Here is an 18,567-nt window from a genome sequence, read left to right on the forward strand (position 1 = left end):
AAAAAAAAAATCCAAATTTTGATGATAATACGATGCTGTTTTAGTTTGTTTCCAATGTGCCTTGATTTTCAAACCGATCATTGCCAGTGTGATGCAGCCCTACAACTCAGAGCTACAGGGAGCGTAAGGTGCTGCACTCTTTGCACTAGACAACTTCACAGAGAAGTATGGAGAGCCTTAAAATCGGCCCGTCCCCTGACCAGTAACTGTGCTTCTGAGAATCCAGTCTGAGAAAATGATCAGAAATGCTGTCAGATATATTATGCATGAGTGTATTCATTAGAGAGCGATTTGTAGTCAAGGAGAATTAGAAACAACTTGAGCGTCTTACAGCAGGGGAATGGTTAAACCAACTGTGCTGCATCTAGGGGTGAGCAACTTTGAGGAATCATTATATATGCCGGGAGGAACGTGTTCGCTATATAGTGTACTTTGCACACTGTCAAATGTACTCTTTGGTGTATGGTTCTGAGCTCTGCCAAACACAGGCAGTTACGTCACTACCACCACATAACATGAACTTCAGTGAGGAGGAATAGTTCACTACAGCAAATGCCTAGATCTTTAAGAACATGTGTGTGTGTGTGCATGCCCACATAGGACCAGAAGGGCATCACGAAACAGAGATCAAGTGCAATGGTCAAGGAAGAATGGGCGGCATGATTTTTAAACCAATGTTTTCCTTCTGAGTCTTGGTTTCTTGCCTGTAGAATGGTGACATTGGGCACTGGAGCTGTGACCAGCACGCTCAGCCTAGTCCTGGTCCATTTGGGGGGTGTGGCTCTGGGCCTGTGACAGGCCCTGACCTTGGGTGGAGGTGCTGGCCTTGGGGTGAGCCCAGTGGGGCTGGGGAGGCGGGCGGCGCTGCCAGCCTGGGGCTCTGCTGTGTCACTGGGCTCAGTATAGAACGGAATGCTGCTAGCTGGGGCCGTGTCCTGATGAAGAGCAGTGGAGGGCAGAGGCCTCTCCCCTGCCCCCTCCTCACGGCCTCTGCCAGGCAGCTGCTTGGAGTCAGGGCTTCAGCATGCAGGGGGCTGCTAGCTTGAGAGGAGGCTGTCCTCCGTTCTCCTGGGCTGTGAGTAGTCCGAATCAAGAGAGAGAACCTTCTGCCATCCTGCCCTCTTGCCCTCTCCCTGTCCCCCCTGGTGTTCCAGACAGACCACCTTTGGGAGTCTTCCTCTCAGGCTCCCTCAGGCCCCTGGAGCGGCCTTATTATTACTTTGATCCCAACAGGACCACTCCTTAGCAGTCAGGGAGAAGCCTGCATAGGACGCTGGCCCCGGTGCTTAGGAGCTGCTGATTCAAAGCCCGAGCCAGGGTGGGGAGGAGACAGGGCAGCCTGGGAGGGGATCTGCCACCTGCCATTGCCTGGATTGGGGCAGGCATGCCTCCTGCCCAGTGGCCTGGTGCCCTGGGATTGCACTCAGCCTGCCCCTCAGCACCCAGCTTCCTTTCCCACCTGTCCTAGCAGCCAGCTAGGGCACCTCCTGTTCTATAGGTGAGGAACAGCTCTCGGGAGGGGGATGTGGACTGCTCAAGCTCCCCCTGTCGGTTCCGGGCAGAGTCCCCGGTGCCCAGGTGTTCTCTTCCCCTGCCCCCCTCCCTGTCCCTGCCCTTTTCTGTGTGTTCAGCTGATGGCCCAGGACCGCACAGAGCATGCAGTGGACAAGCCAGGGCTCTGGCAGTCAGTGGGGCTTGCCTATGCTCTGGGTACAGGGACAGAGCTGTCATGGGGAGCCCCAGCTCCACTCTGGATGTACTGTGAGGTCTGGGTGAGCACTCCCTAGGCCTGGGCACCCAGTGATTATGCTTGTGATCTCCAAGGACCCTTTGTGCTCACTCCTCTCCTTGCAAGATTCCCAGTAACACTGACTATTGGGTGTCTCATGTCCCTCTATAGTCACTGCTCCCCATACCCTGTATGCATCTGCTGTCGCCCAAAAGTAAAGGGTTCTTAGAGGCAGGGCATCCAAACAGGAACTCTGTAGGAGGATGGAGAGTCCCCGGGTCTCAGCACAGCCTTGGAATCAGCCTTAGAAAGTCTGGGTTTGGGTTCATGGGCATTTTGGGGGGATGGGGCTCAGGATGGGCCTTAAAACCCCAAGTAGAAAAGATGACTCAGTATGGAGGCATCCCTCAAGCCTGTCCTTCTCCCTAGGGACATTGCTGGGTGGTGGTTGGTTTCCACATTTCCTCTTGTGTTGGTCTGACCCACTCTGTTTCCACCCCGCCACCCAGCATTTGTGGAGCATCTGCTGTGGGCCAGGCACACACTGGGCCTCTGCTCCTACTACCTTGTTAAGTTTCCATTACACCCGTAGGTGGCAGGGCTCTGTGGTCCTTCCTTTTGCACACAGGAGGTTCAGAGTAGCTTTTAGCTTTGGTCACACCAGCTCTGTCTGGCTGGAGACGCTTACTTCCCGCAGGGTTGCCCCACGCCCCTCGTCCCCAGCCAGCTGAGCCTTGAGCTGAGGAGATAGGCCATTGGCTAAGCTGCTTAGTGCAGGACCAGATCGCAGCCAAGACGGTGTCAATCCTGGGCATCAGGGGATGGGGTTGTCGGGGGAGAAGCCAGGCTCCAGGCCCCGCCTCTGCTGCCCACTCCAGCTCCCTCTTTGTGGGCCCCCCTTGCCCAGATTTGGCTGAAGAGGGACATGAACACCCCATTGCTTTCTTGTCTTCTCTGATATAGGTTTCCAGGCTGGCACAGAGCATGACCCTGTGGACTACAATGGGTGGAGGGATGCAGGAGGTACCTGGGTTCAAGGCCACTGCCTTCAATAAGCCTTCTATGATTGAGTTACCACTGCCAGCCATCAGGGGTCTCCTCTGTCTGCACAGGCCCTCTGTTCCCACACTCCTGGGAACCCAAAGCTTACTGGCCAGGTGTTGGCCAGTCAGCCGAAAGCACTGTGGCTTCTGTTTGCTGTGCCCTCCCACCTTGCTTACTGTGCACTGCTGGGTGTAAGCTTTAGCAACAGAGCCTGTCTCGGGCACTTTGCCCCGCACATGTACTCCGAGGTGACAGATGCTTCAGGGACATGGTTGTTTACCCCAACAGCCTGCTTGGAGGCAGAGAGATTACTTTGTGACTCAACTTTCTTGACCCAAACTCCTTTCCCCTGTCCATGAGACCCAGCCACAGGGACCCTGGGTTCCATGGATGGGTGAGTCTAGGTGGGTCTCATCCTCCCCATGGCCTTCCTTTCTCTCCCTGAGCCTCCATAGCACCTCAACTGTTCCCACAAAGAGGTGTTTGGAAGCCCTGCCTGCCGCCTCCTGGCCCCCACCGGGGAGGAGGCCAGGTACTGCCAGCCATAGCCCTGGAGCTGGGTCCCAGTACTCCTAGCCCTCCCCAGAGGGAGGCACAAGGTGGAAAGATGGGGACCGGAGAGGCCGCTGGAGGTGTGTGCTGGGACTTCTGCAGAGCTCCTGGCAGTGTCCACTTTGGGTGAAGGCACTCTTGCATCGCCCATGCCCTGTTGATCCCTGTGCTGTAGGCAGACGACGAGCATCCGTGGCAGCAGGTCCCACCAGATGGTGAGCCCCCCCATGGCTCCTGCGAAGGGGACCATCTGGCTGATGGGATCTTTAGTCATGGGTGTGAGAGCCCGAGTAATGGAGGAGAAAGGGTTAGTGGAGCCAAATCTTACTGGAGTTCTATGGCAGAGAGGGGAGGATGTGGGGTTCACTAGGCTTGCACTGCCTAGCCAGGCTCTGGAATGTTCTCACTGGGAGAGTGGCTGGGATCTTACTCCCTTTCCTGAGGACAGTTGACCTAGCTTTGTCTCTCAGTATCCAGCACCATGCTTTTGGAGCTTCATGGACCTACCTCTGCCAAATCTCCCTCCCTCGTGGCGCCTTAGCTTCTCTGCTCCACGGCATCCAGGCTTCTGGGGAAGACACATCTGTGTGCTGTGGTGTTCCTGGGATGGAGGGAGGAGAACAGACTTCACTGAGTCCCAGGTACCATCCATACACCCCTCCAGCCCCTGGCAGGCACTGTTCCTCTGCCTCTCACTGGCAGCGTCTGGTTCTGGAACTCAGCACCACTCTGATCGGACCGTCCTGAGGCGGCCAAGCGAGCAAGCAGATGCCTGGACCGAGGCACGTTTCTTGCACCTGCTAGCCGGTGGAACAGCCCTGGAAGGTGCCAGGCCCATTTCCAGTTCTCAGGCTGCTGCCAAAGGGAGGTGGCTAGGGGGTGCAGGAAGGACAGACGGATGTCCTCAGAACCGTTCCTGGGCTTCCACCCTTAAAACGGCAAAGGAAAGTTGACTGTTGGCAAGAGAGAGATGTTTTTCAGTCTTGTTTTTCTCAAACCACTTTTGAATGTTCCAGAAGAGGGGAGCCAGTTGAGTGGAAGCCTTGCTGTGTTAGAGGAAAGGGATAAGACAGGGCAGGTTTGCCCTTGATTTACCCTATGACCATGGATTGCTCTCTGGGCCCCTGCCACCTGTAACTGCGTAGGAAAAGGGCTGCCCGCTCTCTGTCTTCCCCACTTGGCTTCCTTGCCACGTGCTGGCTGCCAGAATGGTCAAAAGAGGGGTGATGGAGGCTTCGGCTGCATCTGCCGGCCCCCAAACATCCTTTTCTCTGGCACCAAGGTGCGGTGGGAGGGGCCAGGATGTGTTGCTGGCATCAGGACCGATTCTGTGCCTGTCTTGTGTACTTTTGTGATTGGTGGGGGACTCTGGGTTTGTGTACTAGAGATTCTGCTGGGCAGGCAGGAGCATTGTCCTCAGAGTCCAGGGAGGATGGGAGCTGCCCACCCCCACCCCAGACCTCTTCCCAGGCCTCTGATAAGCTCATTACAGCCAACCTGGGGATGGGAGGACTATGTGGCAGGAGGGCCTGAATCCAGGTTACCCTTTGGGAGTGCTCCTTGGAGTGGCCAGGGGAGAAGGCGTGTGGACATCTGGCAAAATGTCCCATTTGAAAGGTTTGGGATCCTGAGTCCATTCCCCTCTCAGTGCCAGGAAACAGTAGCCCAGTTGTTCCAAACCCCTGTCATCTGGGTCAGTGCACCCATGTCCTTCCTGACTATGACCCTTCAATTTCTGGGCCTTGTAACGGCCTGATTTGGGGCAGGGCAGAGCCAAACTAGAATTGGTGGCTGTTCAGAACAACCCTGGCACCTCCCCCATTCCCCTCTACAAGTGCTGCTGGCCATCCCGGTCAGAGATGGCTGTGGGACTTGGTGGTGAGTGTCTCCCTGTTCCTGGGGGCAGAGGTGAAGAGGCTGAGCCTGCTCTGGGGGCAGTGGAGTCCTAGGCGAAGTGAGGGCAGCTTCCAGGATAGCAGTCTGCAGCGTGTTTGTGGCTCTGGGGTGATGGTAATCTGGAAAGAGCATGGTCCTGGCAGAATGGGTGGAAAGAAAGGTGTGGGCTTGCCCAGAGCAAAGAAGAGGAGTGCTGGGCTCATAGAAGGTGCTCAAGAAATGGAAATTGCTTGGGGTACTGCTTCCCTTGTGGACAGCCCTCTGGGCTGTTGGTCTCCCACTGCTGGCTCCCAGACTTACAGAGAAGCTCCTTTGCTGCCTTGCAGAAATGCCTCCTGCCTCTTCCGGCCCCACTGCCCCTTGGCTTCTGTGGCTAGAATGGGGCAGTGGGCACCTTCAGGGCATGCATGCCAGTGGAGCAGCGTGGCTGCTGGAGGATGCTGGGGTGACTTGACAGCAAACCTGTATTCCTTCCCCCTCCTGCACACCTGCTTGGCCTCTGCACATGAGAGCAACAGCCCCTTGATTGTAATCAGGGAGCAGATGGCTCCTGAATGCCTCTTTCCTGACCTGTCCGTCCCCAGAGATTTTGATGAGCAGTCCCTCACTTGGCCAGTCACACCCCGTAGTTACTTTTGCGGTAATTACTCCTTCAAGGTGCTGCACCTCCCTGTGGCATACACTCTACTTCACTTTGACATTGTCCTCCTTTTCAGGACGGACTGAGGGCTGTTGTTCCTCGTGGGACATGGGGTCATCATGATGGCCAGGGCTGGCAGTGTGAGTGCATGAACATGGGCTCTGGAGGAGGATTGCGTGTAGCCGGTCTTTGGAAATAAGATCCCACTCTCTTTCTTTGATTTTTGAGATGTTGTGATCTCCTGGTTTTTCTTCTGCTTCTTGGCTTTGTCCACAGCTGCTTCTTGCTTTGACCGGATATCCCTGAAAATTGCACCTTTGGTCTTTCCTCCCTCTTGTCTTTCTCTCTCCCTGGGCAAAGTTGTCTAGCCTCTTGGTTTTAGCTACAAAGTCTGAGAGTAACATCTTACATGTGCTTTGTAGTTTATTGTGCATCTTTGTATGTGTTACACTTGCTCTTTACAATAAGCTTGTAGAATTGGATGATCAGACTCAGGCCCAGCATGCTTAAGCCACAGTTTGTTTGGTTACACTCTTGAGGCTCCAGAGTACATGGTTAAAGCATGTCTTCTGATGCCGGGTCTGCAGCCTGCCCTTACCACACGTCCCGCTGCCTTCTGGTGTCTCCATATGCCCCTTCCCCTGGTGTCTCAAACTAGTTTTGTCTTCCTGCTTCAAAAGCCCTCCATTGTCCCCTATTTGGTTTGGTATTAGGTCCCACCACCTGCCCAGGTGGTCCAAAACCCCACCTGCCTCCTCCCCACCTGTCCTGTGCCTGTCCTTTTGTACTGCCATTTCCCTCCGTCAGGACTCCTTCAACCCTTGTGTACTCATTGATTCTTTCCTGACCTTCCTATACCCAGTATCTCTTAGATCCTTTGATTCACAACTACTAGATGATTCTTTCCAGTACCTGAACCATGTTAACAGCCCTTCCACTCCCGTGTAAGATACCACTGCTATCACCATCACTTGGAAATCAGCAGAGACCGTGCTCTCCCCATCTTCATCACCTGGACCTCCCAAACTGGAGTCACTTTTAATGACATCAGGCAACCTGTGGACTACCTTTCCCAGTCTCTGTTTCCCCTGTCATACTTCCTGGGTGGCCCCCAGGAAGCTCAGATGTCATTTCCTGTTCTGCTTCCTTCCTGGTTGCTGTGTGACTCATGCTTCCTTCCTGCCCGTGGTTCTCTCCATACCAATTATCTGGACACATTAGGAGTCCATCCCCTTCTCCTTGAAGATTCCATCTCAACTGCCTTCTTCCCTGAAACCTTCCCTAACTCCTCCAGGTAGAACCTCTGAACTCCTTTCACACTCTCTCTCCTGCAGTCCTTACTACTACTTTTCACTCACGCTGGGTTATTTATGTGCGCATCTGATGCTCCTGTGGGCAGAACCACACCTGGTTTATCCACGAAGTGACTATGGATTATGGTTAGTGGCTATTTGCTGCTCATCTCCCACCTAACAGGCACTGTCCTTGGGGTTCACCTATGTTATTTGGTTTAATTCTCAGATCATACCTACATAGAAGATAGCCTTACCCTTATTTTGTAAATGAGGGAACGGCCCCTGAGAGGTTAGGTGATTTACTCAAAGCCTCCAAGTGAGTGGCGGAGCTAGGATTTGAACTCTGGATGCCTGACTCCAAAGTCTGCATGCTTTCCTCTCTCACTGTGCCTCGTTGGTGAGTGGTGTTGACTGCTTACATGGCACGTGGGGTGGGGCTACCCAAGCCAGGTAAGCCGCTCATCTATCGGGATTTGCCACAGCCAGCCGGCTGTGAAGGTCCTAGGTGCTCCAGCTTCCCTGCTTCCTTTACTGGCCTGGCGTGGTTCTATCACCCCTGGGTCTATCTGAGTTGTCTTGATGTTAGTCGTGTTTTTGTCCTGTGCTATACCATGTGGTAACAAGCCCCTTGCCTTTGCCTGCATGTAAATGAACTGCCTTTTATTGATCCTCAGATAATTTTTTTAAGCTCTGAAGGTTGCCTATGGTTCTATTTTGGAATCTTTTGGACAGGTCTGCGTTGGTTGTATCATTGTCCTTTGGGATTTTGCAAACTTTGATCTAATCCCCCACTAGCTTTGTCTTTCTAGAATGAGGAGTTTGCTGCTTCTAGAATCTTCCCTCATGCTCACCTTTACACTTGCCTCTTCTGTGTCTGGAAGGTTGGGAGTGTGTGAGGGAGTCACCCATGAGAGTCAGACATGCTGCGGGCCAGGCTTTTAGGCCCCTTCTCCAGCCCTGCTTGTACCAGCACAGACCTGCCATGGGAAGCTCTTCCTCTGCTCCCACTCCCAGGCCTGGCCTGCCCATGCTGAGGCCAGTTTCTCAGCAGTTGTGGAGGTGGCTTGTGCCAACTTAGCTGGCTCACGGCATTGTGCCTGTGACACCAGAACCCATTTCGGGTGCTATGACGGAGGGCCTGAGATATGTGGCGCTCAGCTCTTGGACTTCTGTGCCAATCGCAGGCTGCCAGGCCCAGGGACGGTCAGGTTAATGGCTGTGATGGGCATGGCGACCTGCCCTGAGAAGGGGCTTGGAGCCCAGGAGGGATTAAAGGTAGTGCAAAGTGGACGGGGTGGCAGGTGCTCCGGTGCATGTGCTCTCTCATCTCCTTTCAGCCTCCCCTTCCTCCTTGGCTCCCTTTCTTCATCTTTCTTTTTCCCTCCTATGTGTTGGGAGTTACCACAGTGATGAATGTGACTTTGTACCATCCCATGCTGAGGTGAGAGCCTGGTTTTGGCTCCATACCATTGTGGTTACAGGCACATTAAGGGTTGCAGGTTGCCTTTGGAGATGGTTAGGGACCCTTGCTGGCGTGTGAGCAGCAGCAGAAGCCGCCTCCAGGACTATGGGAAGGGGAAAGCATTCAGTGTGCACCTGGTGTGCCACATGCTATCACGTAGGCATCCAGGACCTGAGAAACGGGCAAGTCCAGTGCTCTTACTTTCCCAGAAATGATGAAATGCACTTGCACTTCATGACATTCTTCCTTGGTGTGTGTGAATGTACCAGGCGGTATGGGAAAACGGAGGGTGTAGGTCTCTGACTAATGATGGGAGGAGTCTGAGAGGAGATAAGGAGGTTGCTTCCTCTTTAAAAAGTTTATTTTTGGTTATAAAATTAGTATGTGATCATTGGAGATTATTGGAAAGACTAGAGAGATGAAGAAAAATAAAACATAAATCAAAATCGCTCATAATGCCATCTTCCAGAGATAACAACTATTCACCTTTTGCTGAGGCACGTGTGCGGTGGGAGGGGAGGAGATTTTTGATGAAAAGGATGCCTTCAGGTACAAAGAATAGAAGGACATGGAGGACAGTGGGTTCTCAGCCCCCACACTTCCCCTGGGCTGCCCAGAGATTCCTTTGACTGCCACCACCAGCTGGCTGCCCTAGGAATGGGGCCACTGCTCAGCACCATGTTTGGGCACTCCTGGGCTCAGGGTTGGGAGCTAACCTGGAAAGAGGACCCTGCTCTGGGAAGCTCCTAGTTAATGTGGAAGTATAGAGTGGACAGTGACTAGAACAGCAACAGGCCCATGAGACAGCCCCAGCCCCAAAGCAGAGGTTCCTAGCCGGTGGCCATGGTGTCTCCACCCAGACTTCTAGTGGCAGCCACCATGTTGGTCAGCTCTGGGTCTCTGGGTGAGCAAGGCTAGGGGATTGTTTCTCACCTTGTAAGTTCTAATTCTAGGTGTTCGTTTTACCCTCCAGAGCTTCATGGAATAAGTCCAGAGAGTATAAGCCATGGCAGTCCTTCTTGTGCCTAAAACCTGCACCTATGTTCTTTGCCACATGTCAGCCAAACACCTCTAGCTCTCACACCCACTCCTCATGGGCAGCATGATTTTCACACTCTCTGGTGCTGGTATGGCTGAGGAGAGGTGGAGCCTTTGGCAAGGCTTCCTGGCACAGGTGAGACGAGAATGGTGCTTGGAGGGTATGGTGATGGCAGTGAAATGGGGAAGCCCATTCCAGGCCAGGGAATGGCATGCAGGAATGTTCATCCGTGGCAGGTGTGTGCACATGCCTGCGTGCGTGTGAGCTCTTGCTGGGGCCGGGCAGAAATCCCAGCCCCCTGGGCTCCCCCCAGCCCCATGCCCTTGTATAGATGTCCCCATGCTCTCAGAGCTCCGGGGGTGGGGACGGAGGCCCCCCCCCCCACTACTGTACTCCTGTGGGGAGCCTACAGCAGCTAGCTGGGCTAGAGCCGAGTCTCTCAGGATCGTCTTGTCATCACAGCCGGAGTCAGCTGTTGGTTTGGGAAGCCTTCCCTGGTCCAGTGTTTCACCGTGCACAGCCAGAAATATAACCCTCCTGTTTGCCAAGAGCATTGGATCTTGGCAGGCATCCTCATGGCCTATTTTAAACTAAAGGGAGCCGAGAGAGGTGCCTCTGAGGCTGAGGACCCTTCCCTTGTGGATCCAGGGGGGCTGCTGGGTGCTTGTCATTTTCTCTGTCCATTGGCAGGTGGAAAGCTGTCTTGTGGGACAGATGCAGGGGATGGGAAATGGGGCTGTTTAGGGCAGTGTAGAAGAGGCTTTATGTGATTGCACAGAGCCCCAAACTGCCATTGGGCGACTCGGTCTGTCTTCTCTGGCCTAGGTGCTGAGTGCCTCCAGGACTCAAACTTTTTTCCCATCCCTTTTCAGCCCTTAGACGCCCTCTTCCTTGTCTCCACCTCCCACCCCAACATCCCCGCATTGGAGGCCTAAATGGAAAGGGAGGAGGTCTTCTCATGTCAGGTGAGGAGGATGGGGAGAGCCATCTGCAGATCCACGGAGAATTGGACTCTGGTCCTCAGCCTTGGCCTCCCTGGGTTGCATCCATGGCTGCCTTCCCAACCAGCTTGTGTCCGAGCTCCAGGCCCCACACCAACGCCCAGCACATTTCTCCCCCAAACAGAGGGCTCGAGGGGAAGATTGACTTCTGTCTTGCCCCTCTCATGATGACACCGATGGCCGCAGCAGTGATGGTGACGTCATCCAGTGCCTGCAGGACTTTCACAAGGTACCAGGCACTGCTTTCAGTGCTCTTGGTGCCCTGACTTGTTTTAGTTTTGGGACAACCCAGCAGGAGTTACTGTTAGCAAAACCCACCAAACAGATACGGCAGGTGAGTCGCAAAGGAACAGTGAATTGCCAAGGGCCTTGTTCCCAAGTGGGTCTTTCCCCAGTCTTGTTCTTTTAGGTTTGAGTTCGTGTCCGTTTTCACGCACGGACCCACTCATGGTGACAGGTGCATGCCGTGCACTCCCCATGGACTTTTCTCCCAGCAGCCTGCAACCACCATGCAGGAGGGATGCTCCATGCGCACGTGTGTATTGACTGTTGAGCGAATTGTATTTGCCGGTTTCCAGGGGGCAGGGAGAGGCTGAAGAGGGGGCGGCAGCTGTCCTGTCGCCAGGAGAGATGTGCTGATGCCAACCTGCCCACAGCCATCAGTTCCCCTTTGTCTATTGGAGCCCAGAATAGCAGTCTGCAGTCAAGAGGGACTATGAGGAGTGAGGCACGTGGTTGGGCTGGAGGGCTGATGGGTGCAGGACAGTCAACCTTGGGGCTTCCGGCCTGGCTCCGCCTGGCCCGCCAGCTCCGGGCTTTTTATAGTGAGGCTGCGTGAGGCGAGCCCAGCGAGTTTGTGCATTGGCCGCATCTGACGGCGGCATGTAGACCCTTTGCAGGGGTGGCCTGAGGAGACATGGCCCCTGGGCTGACCTGGGTTTGAGTCTCCACAGCAGCTGACTCGCCCTGCCCACAGCCCCATCGCGTAATGGGAGCAGCCGGTCAGCGCAACTGAAAAAGGAAACGGGCTGTGCCCTACCCAGCTCTATTATTAAACTTTTCTCTAGCACTTTCTCCCCACTCAGCCCTTTGCCACCATGTTCGTGAGATTGTCCCGGTGCCACCCCAAGGGGATGTGGCCGTGGTTAAGTTGGTATTGGGAGGACATAATGGGTGCCAGGTTTGGTTTCAGACAAGCACCATTGGGATTTCCACCACCTCTCTCCCCCCCGCCCCCCCCCCCCCCCGTTTTGGTGGCAGAAGAATGACTAGTTTGCAGAAGGAACTTCTTAGGGCACCTGGCCCCCTAGCCCAGAAGTCATAGAACCTTTCCCTTGGGGATACCCTTAGGATAAGGCAAGTCTTGTCTAGACAGACACACAGCCAATGAAATCCTGGTGCGGGCCAGTAAATGTACCCTTGAGGATATGGTGATATCAGGAGGTCTTAGCAGTCTCATGGGTCCAGAGAAGTGTGTCAGATTCGGCGGACGTGTAGTCCACGCAGGACCGAGGCTGGATTTCCCCTTCCTGTTTCAGGCATGGGCATCTGCTCTTCTTCGGTTCCTTGGATGGAAGGGAGGTTTTTCCCTCTCAAATCACATCCTTGCAGGTTAGGCTATTGGTCATTCACTCCTCTCTCCTTCCCTCCTCTCTCCCTTCCTCCTCCCTCCCTCCCTCCCTCCCTCCCTCCTTCAAGAAAGTTGAGGTTTACAGCAGAATTAAGAGGAAGGTATAGAGCTTTGCTTCCCACACATGCACAGTCCTCCTCATTGTCAACATCACTGACCAGAATGGTACATTTTTTACCAAGAATCAACCTGCATTGACACAGTAATCATCCAGAGTCCATAGTTTCCCTTAGGATTCACTCTTGGGGGAGTACATTCAGTGGGTTTGGGCAAACACGTGTCATGTATCCATGTTGTGTCATACAGAGTTCTTTTACTGCCCTAAAATCCTCTCTGTGCCCCCTGTTCATGCCCCTACCCCTGCAACCACTGAGCTTTTTACTGTCTCCATAGTTATGCCTTTTCTAGAATGTCATATGGTTGGCATCACACAGTGTGACTTCAGATGGGCTTCTTTCACTTAGTGATATGCATGTAAGTCTCCTCTGTGTCTCTTCATGGCTCGGTAGTCCATTTCTGTCCAGCACTGAAGGCAATTACATTGTCTGGATGGGCCACAGTTCATGATTCATTCCCCATCTCTTTTATAGAAGGCAGGGAACCTGTACCCACAACTTCACTAGACCCATTCCCCCATCAAGGCTTCTTTGCAGAAGTGTCTCCACTCCCATCCCTTTTGTTGTTTTGCCCATGCTTTCCATTTGTGGGTGTCAGGGAGGTGATGAAGGGACGAGAAGGAGGGAAGAGAGCGGTTAAGGGTGCCGGCAGTTGGAGGGGGCAGGACTGCCAGGCCTAAGGCCTAGTGATGAGCTAGTGAGAAGCCTGGGAGCCCAGCCCCAGCCAGTTAGGGGCCAGGAGCTGCCCAAGGCATGGTGCTGGAAGGGTAAGATGCTGTTGAACACAGCCCTCGGTGCTTCGGAGGTGATGGGGCAGGGACCATGTGGAACCTGAGGAGGCCCTCCTGCAGGGGTCTGGCACAGCCTAATCCCCAAGGCTGAGGCCACAGGCCTGGTGCTCGACACCTTGCTATGACAGGAGGTGTCTGGTTCCCTACAGAAGGCAAGCAGGTTATAAATAGTTGATGACGGGCTGCGGTAGCGTAATTGTCGATTTTGAGAGTGCCCTGGCTAGGGTTAGGAGGGATGGCTAAGGTTAAATTCAGCCCCGGTGGCTGATTGGCATTTCTTAAGTGAGGTGCTAATCCATTCAGGAGGTCAGATAAGCTCCCTAGCGGCGCCCCTGATCTTAACTTTGAGGCCAGGTTAACTCTTTCCAGGGGACTGCAGAAGAACCCCAAAGTTGTGACTATTCCACATGGCCTAAAACAACAGCAGAGCTGGACTTGGGCAGGGCCCAGCCTGGGGAGGGCTGGTTCCTGAAATACAGAGTGGACTTTGCTATGTGACCATCGCTCCAACCAGGCCATCTGAATGGAGGGCTATCCTGGGACAGCCTCGTGGCTAATGAGGACAGAAACTACTTCTCCCTGGGAGGTAGCAGAGGCCTCAGGGCTAAGTTGGGTGGAAGGTGCCCAGCAGGCAGCATTGAAGGCTGGGGATGCCTTTTACCACCAGTTCTGTGTGCCAACAACCCCCCACAGTCTGATGAGTTAGGAGACCCTTCCCTGCCCAATTTCCAGTGACTCTCAAAAGTAAAAGCAGAAAGCTCCCCTCTGTGTTCACTGGGCTTTTGGGGTTTCCTGCTACCACCTAGCCTGCTGGAGGCATAATGCCTTACCCTGTTTGCAGAGTAAGGGGAAGTTTCTAGCCCCGCTTACCTAACTCCAGGGGCCCCTGGGGGCAGCAGGTAGGCAGTTCTCTATGGCCAGAGATGGAGGTGCCTGTCCTTTCCCCTTCCAGGGTGTGGGGGTTCTGGCTCAGCCTCTTTGAGTCTGATCTGCTTCCCTCCCAAAGCCGGGGGTGCTGCTCTATTTCCTTCTATGAGGGATAGGCTGTGCTCCTGGGTTTCTTGGAACCTCCCCCACTAAGACTGTAAAGTCTGGTCCCTGTGGAGTGTCATGGCCCCCAGTGGGCCGTCTTCTGCTTTATGGCTGCTGTATCTCTGCAGCGCTCACTGCCCGGTCACAGAGCTGTGGCATCCAAGAACAACAGCAACTGCTTGTTCCATTATAAACTCAACTAGCTGAAACCCGCTGAGATGGGAGGGGGGATAAATTATCCCCAACAAGCTCTCCTGTTAGAAGCCAGACCCCTCCACTGCTACGGCCTGGCTCCCCTTTGCAGGCATCTCAGCAGGGTTTCTGGAGCCTGCCTGCTGGCTGTCCCCTTCCAATGCCCTTCCTACCTGCTGTCATGGCTTCTTCCTAATCACCAGTTGTGACAAGTCAGGAGGCTTTGGGCAGAGGACTAAAACTGCTGGTGCCCAGAAATGGAGAGGATTGGATTTTATTCCTTCTGTTTCTTTCTGCTCTTCATCCGCAAAAGATACCTCTGAAGGAGCAGGATCTTAGCAGGTCTTGCAAGGTGACTCAGGAGAAGGGGGATCTGCCTTCCAGGCTGGAGCTACTTGGGTGGTGATGAGTGGCTCACAAGGGATATCCTAGGAGATGAGCCTGGGGTTGGCTCACAGAGGACCTTGACTATTAGGCCAGAGGGTTTGGGCTCCTCATACAGGTAGGGGGAGCCAATGGAGCTCCTGCATATAGAAACAACATGGTAAAGCTATCTTAGAAAGAATAATTGGGGCAAGGGAGAGAGGGGTGCTGGGATGGCATTGGCAAGTATGGGGAGGGGTGTCTCAAGGTCTAGGTGAGAGCTGAGCCATCTGCAGGTGCAGCTTGACACTCTCTTAGGTGGAATTCACACTCTGGTATCCTAGCCCATAGACTCTAGGAGTTCAGGAAGGGAAAGCCTTGGCCAGGTTCATTTTGTGTTCAAGTGCCCTGGGCCCAGGACGTGTTCTCTCTACACAGCCCAGGTTCTCTCTGGCGCTCACAGTCTTCTGGTGTTCTCTCTGCTGGGAGGGGAAAGAGAAGGCAGGCCCTCCTTTCCTGGAGGGAGGAAGACCTCAGTGAGTGTTTTTGCCTCAGTGAGTGTTTTTGCCTGGGCAGTGCAGCTAGTCATCTCCTTCAGGGAACACCAAGGGTGGAGGGAGCCTTGAATCCTTCCCTGGGTTTTGAGCTGCTATTTGATTAGAAACCAAGGTGTCAGGTGCATTGGTTCTTATCTTGCTTCTTTGCCCTCCCACCGAGGCTGCAAGCAGCTTGAGGTTAACCCCAAAGCACTGTTGATCCCAAGCACTGTTGGATCCCAAGCACTGTTGGATAACACTGTGCCATGACCTTTCCCCTGGAGCTCCAGTGCCTTCCCCCAGGGACTTCTGCCATGATTGGGAATGACAGGTTGGTCTGGGAGCAGGCTTCCCTTGGCAGCTCCCAACAGAGATTCCCTGGAATCAGAATGCACATGGTCTCTGTGGACAACATGGCATGCTACCGGAGCCCTCTGGCAGCTTCACCACATCCCTCTCTTGTGCTTTAGGTGAGGTCCCAGGACAAGGCAGCTGATGCATGAGTGATGGTGACACCTAGACATCCCAACACCTGAGGAGCAGGAGGATGAACTCATCTAATTAGAAAGAGTGTGTGGATTGAGCCCCTAGCATCCTTGGAAAAAGAATTTGACATGAGCGTCCATTCTATAGCTGGCACTATATTGCACAACCTCGTGAGTTTGGTATTGTCTCTATTTTGTTAATGGGAAATTAAGGCCCAGAGAGATTAACTAGCTTTCTTAAGGTTTCATGGCCAGGGCAGGGGTTTTAACTCACTCGAGGCCATTGACTTTATAGCCCACATTCCATCTTGTCCTTGTTTGCCAGGGCTACTTAGATCCCATGACATTCTCTCAGTGCTGCTACTCAGTACCCTGCTACCACTCCCATGATCTTGGGGATGCTCGAGAAGCATCATCTGTGTGTACTAAATGCTACTTTAGAGGAAAGTTCTTGAGGATGGAGGATTTCCAAGTCCTGGTCTCCTCCCTCCCTTAGTCCCTCCTGCCCACAGAGATTTATTGAACCTTTGTCGCATGCCCGGCACAGTGCAGCACCCGAGAGATGCACAAGGAAATGTCAGAGCTCTTATCTCCTGGAATTCATATTCTTATAGGGGAGGCAGACAATAATATACAAACACTTCAAGTAATAATAGATTGTCATACAAGATGAGAAGGAAACAAGGGAAACTTAAAGGGTAAGACTAAGCCAACCACATGACTACCTAGGGAAGAACGTTCTGGGCAAAGGAAACACCAAATGCAAAGTAGCGTGGTGTACCTTGGAAACCAACAAAGGAGAGTGTGTGGGAGCAGAGTACGGAGGAGGTGAGGAAGGCAGAGGCCAGATCACACCAGGACTTGCAGGCTGTGGGAAGGATTTGGAATTAGGAGCCTGAACCAGCCTGCTCTGTGGCAGCTGGGAAAGCAGAACACGAGTGCAGAAGTTCAAGAAGAGATGGCAGCAGTGGAGATGGAGAGAGGGAGAGACCAGAGACAGAACCAGCTAGTTGGACCAGAAACAGAAATTGGAGGCAGAACCAGCCGGACATGTGGATGGATGTTGTGGGACACCTGATCAGGCGAAGAGCCCCTGGTGACACACAGGTTCCCTGCGGCCAGAACATCAAGATTTCTCCTGTGAACCATTCAAGAGATCCCTGTGAAGCATCTGGGTGGAGAGAATAAATAGGCAAGTGGGTTCCCAAGTCTGGAGCCCAGAAAGGGATGCCTGCTTCAGCCCTGCGGTGGTCAAGTAGAGCTCTCTGAGATGCTGGGAGGCGCTCATGCTGCTAGACTATGGAAAGACAGTGAGATGATTGCATGAATGAGTCATACAAAGGAAGGATGTTGATAATCCCTGTGGTCACATGCTTTGGGGCAGGGATGGGGATGTAGCTGCATTTAATATGACATTTCTGTGCTGCTGAAGAATTTGGATGCATTTGGTGTTCATGGAGACAGGGCTTGCTTGACCATTATGGTCCTTGACAGTGGAAGTGGGTGTGCCTTGTCTCCAGAGTACCAGCTGGGCACCTCACAGAAAAATCGTACCATCTTAGTCCCATCCTGCTGGGAGCTTGCCTTCGAGAAAATAGCCACAACTTGAAAAACACCTTTTGGGAGCCTACTAGATATGAGGCACAGTAGGAGATGTAAGTAAGAATTGGCTTAAGCAAGACCAACAAGGAGCAAATAGCTGCCAGGCAAAATGGGTTAGGTACCCATTTTGTTCCACGGACATGGAAGGGCAGGTGGAAGGTGGCACGGGTGGAGGTCATGGACCCTCCATGGGAAGGATGGGCATTGATGAGCAATAGAGGGTGAAGTGAAGGGTGTGGCTGGTAAGGGAAGAGCTAGAGGGTAGGCATACAGGCCAAAGGGCTGGGGTGTATCACAGAGGGACAAGTACCCCAGATTGTAGGGGATAGTGGTGCACTAATGATGAAGAGTTGAGCCCATACGTATGTAGAAGGTCTCAAATGAGTGCCTTGCTGGAGAGTTCCAGCCACATGGTGTGGGCTGCAGGAGCCCTCCAGGGTCTGTACTAGGAGGCGTGATGATATGCTTGGGACAGAGCATTTGAATTGTGGTAATGACAGAGAGGAGGTGGGATGACCAACAGGGCCACCTCCCAGTGTTCCAGCCAAAGGGGTGAGAGCAGGAACCAGGCTGAGGGTGTGGAGAGGATGAAGTGAACCCAGGAGCTTTGCAGGGATATGGCCAACAGATTTGAGATGGACAAGATGCAGAAGGGCAACGATAACAGTGACAGTGGTGCACCTTGATGATGTTAGGCCATGCTCTTGTTCTGAGAGCTTTACAAGTTTTATTCTCTTTTCTTCTTTTAAGATTCTATTTATTTATTTGAGAGAGAGTGAGCATGAGCAAGGGGAGAGGGGGAGGGAGAAGCAGACTACCCTCTGAGTAGGGAACCTGATGTGGGGCTCCATCCTAGGACCCTGGGATCATGACCTGAGCTGAGGGCAGATGCTTCATAGACTGAGCCACCCTGGTGCCCCTATAAGTTTTATTCTATTTAATTTTCACAACCACCTTGTAAGGTAAATATATTAAGTGGATTTTTTTGGAGATAGCACTCTTCTATCCATTTTACAGATGAGAAGTCAGAGTCACAGAGGCCAACCAGCCCAGTTACATTTGGTAGGGGGTGGAACTGGGATTCACAAACCAAGTGTTCACTCCAGAGCTTGGCGTGAACAGAAGGGAAGAAGAGATGAAGGAAATATGTCTGCAAGGTAGG

General features: G+C 53.2%; 1 protein-coding gene across 7 annotated transcripts in view; it reads left to right on the forward strand.

Annotated features, from left to right (window-relative positions):
* Positions 1–18,567, forward strand: part of TSPAN9 (tetraspanin 9) — a 200,948-nt gene that overhangs the window by 159,915 nt on the left and 22,466 nt on the right. The window lies entirely within an intron of this gene.

The sequence above is a fragment of the Vulpes lagopus genome, chromosome 21 (assembly GCF_018345385.1).
Source record: "Vulpes lagopus strain Blue_001 chromosome 21, ASM1834538v1, whole genome shotgun sequence".
Lineage (NCBI taxonomy): Eukaryota > Metazoa > Chordata > Mammalia > Carnivora > Canidae > Vulpes > Vulpes lagopus.